Source organism: Triticum aestivum, chromosome 7A (assembly GCF_018294505.1).
Source record: "Triticum aestivum cultivar Chinese Spring chromosome 7A, IWGSC CS RefSeq v2.1, whole genome shotgun sequence".
Lineage (NCBI taxonomy): Eukaryota > Viridiplantae > Streptophyta > Magnoliopsida > Poales > Poaceae > Triticum > Triticum aestivum.
The window spans coordinates 109,678,460-109,684,138 of record NC_057812.1 but is presented as its reverse complement, the minus strand read 5'-3'; the positions used below and the strand labels follow the sequence as shown (position 1 = coordinate 109,684,138).

Below are 5,679 nucleotides of genomic sequence, written 5' to 3'. Positions count from 1 at the left end.
AAGAAATTAACAACGTGTGCTACGTGCCCATATTTTAATTGCTTCTAACCAACTGCTAGCTATCTCGAGTAGGCCAAGAATGTCGTAATGCCGGACATGGAGAAGCCGTTGAAAATGGGAGCCGGAGCAGGAGCCGATGGAGTAGGCGCCCATGTCACCAAACACAAGCCAGTCCCCGCGCGGATCTCCAGTAGCCTGTACCACGTCACCACCGTGTCGAGTGAGTCGCACGTCAGCCTGAACACAGTCGATGCGTACGTCTCTTCGCTAACGCGTGGGGTGGCGAGCGGCCTCAGGCCCGTAGAGTCCATCATCGATCCGGTACTCCCGCACCTTGCCACCCGTGCGCCTCCCGATGAGGCGCCGTGAGCACGAAGGCCGTCTAGGCGAAGTACCATCCCGGTTCGGTGATCACCTCCACGCACGGGAGGCGACGCGGATGACTGTGGTGGCCTCATCGAACGCGCCACCGCTTGCCATAAAGCCATTGCCGATGTCGAGCACGCGCGAACGTTGATGGCCCCATGGCAAACATCGATGTTGGTCCCATAATAAAATAGTCAGCACAATTGAAGCGTCATAGAGTTTCGAAATAACAGTCTGGGGTTTATCACAACCTTAATAAACACCCATAATACCAACAACAACACAAGGAGTCAACCTCTGAAAGGTAAAACAGCTAACAACAAGGTACCAATACAATTAGGTTTCTCAAGAAGTCTTATTCAAAGTTGTAATGACTAAGCAACTGGTTCCAGCCACCCGCAGTTTCCTAGATTCGGGAGTTTAACAAGGTGATTTTGCATCAGGTACCCTACTGTTCTTGCTCTTCCGCCTTCTTGTGAAGCTCCAATATCATATTGGCAACTGCCGAGCACTTCGCCTTGTGTGGGGTAGGACGAAGACCACCAGTGAGGCTCATCTCAAAATCAGGGCATCTCAAACGTACACTGGCGTGGTACATTCCTAAAAAGATGGGAAAAGGACCAGCGAAGAAGTGCTCAAAAGTCAACACACACACACAACATCAATTCTGGTTATTGCTAACTGGGGACCTGATCAGTCTGATCTAAGATAACCACCTATCGAATGTTAAACAAACCTAACACTTCAACGGAGCATTGAAGGAAATATGCCCTAGAGGCAATAATAAAAGTTATTATTTATTTCCTTATATCATGATAAATGTTTATTATTCATGCTAGAATTGTATTAACCGGAAACATAATACATGTGTGAATACATAGACAAACAGTATGTCACTAGTATGCCTCTACTTGACTAGCTCGTTGAATCAAAGATGGTTAAGTTTCCTAGCCATAGACATGAGTTGTCATTTGATTAACGGGATCACATCATTAGTGAATGATGTGATTGACTTGACCCATTCCGTTAGCATAGCACTTGATCGTTTAGTTTGTTGCTATTGCTTTCTTCATGACTTATACATGTTCCTATGACTATGAGATTATGCAACTCTCGTTTACCGGAGGAACACTTTGTGTGCTACCAAACGTCACAACATAACTGGGTGATTATAAATGTGCTCTACAGGTGTCTCCGAAGGTACTTGTTGGGTTGGCGTATTTCAAGATTAGGATTTGTCACTCCGACTGTCGGAGAGGTATCTCTAGGCCCTCTCGGTAATGCACATCACTACAAGCCTTGCAAGCAATGTGACTAATGAGTTAGTTGCAGGATGATGCATTACGGAACGAGTAAAGAGACTTGCCGGTAACGAGATTGAACTAGGTATTGAGATACTGACGATCGAATCTCGGTCAAGTAACATACCGATGACAAAGGGAACAATGTATGTTGTTATGCGGTTTGACCGATAAAGATCTTCGTAGAATATGTAGGATCCAATATGAGCATCCAGGTTCCGCTATTGGTTATTGACCGAAGACATGTCTTGGTCATGTCTACATAGTTCTCGAACCCGTAGGTTCCGCACGCTTAACGTTGCGATGACGGTTATATTATGAGTTTATATGTTTTGATGTACCGAAGGTTGTTCGGAGTCCCGGATGTGATCAAGGACATGACGAGGAGTCTCTAAATGGTTGAGACATGAAGATTGATATATTGGAAGCCTATGTTTGGATGTCGGAAGTGTTCCGGGTGAAATCGGGATTTTACCGGAGTACTAGGAGGTTACCGGAACCCCCGGGAGCTTAATGGGCCTATATGGGCCTTAGTGGAAATAGGGGGAAGCAAGGGGAGTGTGCCCCCCCCCCCAAGGCCCAAACCGAATTGGTTTAGGGCAAGGGGGGCCATCCCCCTCTTTCCTTCTTCTCCTCTCTCTTTCCTTCTCCCGAATCCTATTCCAACTAGGAAAGGGGGAGTCCTACTCCCGGTGGGAGTAGGACTCCTCCTGGCGCGCACTCTCCCTGGCCGGCCGCACCCCCCTTGCTCCTTTATATATGGGGGTAGGGGCACCCCATAGACAACAATTGATTTGATCTTTTAGCCGTGTGTGGTGCCCCCCTCCACCATAGTCCACCTCGATAATACTGTAGCGGTGCTTAGGCGAAGCCCTGCGTCGGTAGAACATCATCATCGCCACCACGCCGTCGTGCTGACAAAACTCTCCCTCAACACTCGGCTGGATCGGAGTTCGAGGGACATCATCGGGCTAAACATGTGCTGAACTCGTAGGTGTCGTGCGTTCGGTACTTGATCGGTCGGATCGTGAAGACGTACGACTACATCAACCATGTTGTTCTAACGCTTCCGCTTTCGGTCCACGAGGGTACGTGGACAACACTCTCCCCTCTCGTTGCTATGCATCACCATGATCTTGCGTGTGCGTAGGAATTTTTTTGAAATTACTACGTTCCCCAACAGGCATAACATGTGATAAATAAACAAGCAACTTATTTGGATTGCTACTTTGGTATCAAGAGAGCAGCAAGCCCTGGCTATTGATCTGACACCTTGAAAACTGTTTTTGTCCAAGCATGGTTAACGCAGCACACTATGTATGTTATCATCTCAATGCACAAAATGAACCAATACCTATAGGGATTAAATTCGGTAAATGAGAATCAGGAAGTATGCATGTGGCACAGGACCCATTCATATGATATTGCGTAATTGTTATGCCTACATGTCCAAGGACCTAATACTTGCCTATCTAGAATATCTAAGAAATAAAAGTAAACATTTGTACATACCATCTGATACTGAAGGTAATACTGTGTATCTTGGAAGTATCTAGTGGGCCCCACGACAGATCTCATCAAGCTCCTGCATTGACAAGTGTCAAGGGTACCAGTGGCATTTAAAATTGTAATACATAGGTTCAGCTTGAGGTTTCTTACCTTGCATTGTCGGAGGAGTGCCTCCCTCAATTTCTTTCTCTTAGTGATCGATTGTCCACCATCTCCAGAGCAAGATGAATTGGTAACTTCTGTCATATCTGAGCAAGTTTCATTGTATTTGCTTATTATTGATACAGCTTTAGGTGTCATCTTTCCTTCTTCATAAGTTTTAAAACATGATGAGTACAAGAAATGCGGAACTAATATAGAAGCAACTTCTTGCCAAAACATTTAAAAAAAATCCAAAAAAACATCTTGCCAAAATTGGCCACAGTTCCAACAGGCGATTTGTACATCATAAAGTGCAGTGGACGATTTGTCCACAATGAAAAGTGTGATACACCACAGTTTAGCGCAGAACTTTTGAAAACATATGGCCCAGAGGAAAACTTGCCGACAGTGTTGACTGCAAAACTGTAACAGTTCTACAGGGTGATTGTAAATGTAACCATGTTTAAAATGTGACATCGGTAGAATACCACTCAAGAGTGACTGGATGTCCATATCACATTGAGCACTTTGTTCTTGAAGTATGCTTTCCTTGCGAAGCTGAAATGAAGAGAGAATAGGAGAGTTCACATCAGATTCTCAACTAGAAGAAAATTATAGGAAGCAAGCATAATTTTTTCCTGAAATAAGAGAAAAGACATATAACATATAATTTCATCCTGTATTTTCTGAATTAATTGCAGTGAATCATCTATCTGTCCATCATCGTTGTACTTACTTGTGGCACCTTCAAAGAAAATTTTGGAACACATAGAGTAAAAATTTGAGAAGACTGGTTACCAATATATGAAAAATATCAGGGTTGGGTAGGTTTATCTGAACCTGACTCTTCAGACATTTCCGTATTTTTGCATTCCAAAGCACGGTTCTTCAGTGAGGGATCAGCACACGTCACCTGATACAACAATTAGTTCTTCAAGTTAAACAAGAGTGAATGGATCACATGAAAACCTTTGCCTAAATACCACCTACGCATCTAAAACTGATTTATGGAAAGGATGAATATTCCTTTTGATTGATTGAGCACATATGGTGTGGCTCCTCGCTTAATATGAACATCATCAGCCAAAAATATTTCAAAAAATAGCATGGGGAAGGGGATCGTTGGGTCAGAGCAATTTTCGGCTATACAAGAATAGCTTGGACGATGTGAGGAAGACGGTCTGGCGATTATGACGATGAGCTTCTCCGGGTTGAGCAGTTGCAGGAGCGACAACCCTCGTTCTTCACGGCGATGGGTACGACCAAGATCAACATAGGAGGGGGAGCGGCAGCGGCTATGGTGAAGAGAGGGAGCGACGACAAGGAAGGAGGAAGGAGTCGGAGAGGCGACACGGGCTAGAAAGAGGGAGCACAGGGAGGGGGTTTCTGTGGAAGAACCTGACCTGCGGCTTGACGGTGAGGAGGGGCACACCGATATATCTTGATAGTGGCGGCATGTGAGAGGAGGGGATAGTGGTCGGCGATGCGAGGCTCGGTGGCGGAGGTGCGCACCGAACCAGCCCTCGTCACCGTGTTCCCGTCCTCCAGATGGGCACGCGGCGGATCTAGTCGATTCCCCCACGGTCGCCGCCTCGCAAGCTTGCTCTTCTCCTCCCGACACTCACCAGATCTGTCGATGCTAAGATCGGCTGTGTTGGCGTGCAGAAAGGGACGAGGTTACGTGCGTGGGGAGAACACGATGGGATGACCAATCAGGAAGGACAAAACACGTGAATTCTCTCTCTCTCTCTCTCTCACACACACACACACACACGCACAAACACACACACACAAAGACACGTGTTCACTGCACACACAATGTACCTCTCTTGTCATTCGCTGCACCGCACAATGCACCTCTGCTAATGTGAACATAGTGAGAGGGTGCCCTTGCATTCTGCCATATTGTGTTTGATACTAGTATATAGCTAGCTGACTCAAACATGCCTAATAGATTTACCAAACAAAACTTTCTCCTTGGTTTGCAAAACTTGCCTTCTATATCTTGACTTTTTTTCCTAGTCCTAGTATTTATCAATTTGATTGGTCGTATGTCTCCTCTGGCGGGCCCTATCCAATCTCATGCAGAGACATGCTTTTTTTCTTTTTACGAGGGAGAGACATGCTTGTCCATGTTGAAAACTTGTCCCACTTGCGTGTCCACTAATCTGGTGGTCATTGCCACCTAAAGTTGCAGCTTTAGCACCACAGACTCCTTCATGACGTTCTTTTAAATTAAAATTCACGACCATATTATCTCTACAGTACTTGTTTGAGCATGCAACATCCTTATTCGATTGGTCAACCACCCATGCATATGGTGTGCAATGCATCAACATGCATGCATGTAACATTAACTAGT

The 5,679-nt window shown here is 45.5% G+C and overlaps 1 long non-coding RNA gene across 1 annotated transcript; it reads right to left on the bottom strand.

Annotated features, from left to right (window-relative positions):
* Positions 1 to 3,708: 3,708 nt before the first annotated feature.
* On the bottom strand, positions 3,709 to 4,934 carry LOC123150342 (uncharacterized). The gene is made up of 3 exons (XR_006475059.1): positions 4,721 to 4,934; positions 4,158 to 4,230; positions 3,709 to 3,875 (listed from the first exon to the last, which is right to left on the bottom strand). It is a non-coding gene; the product is annotated as an uncharacterized lncRNA (long non-coding RNA).
* Between the last annotated feature and the right edge of the window lie 745 nt (positions 4,935 to 5,679).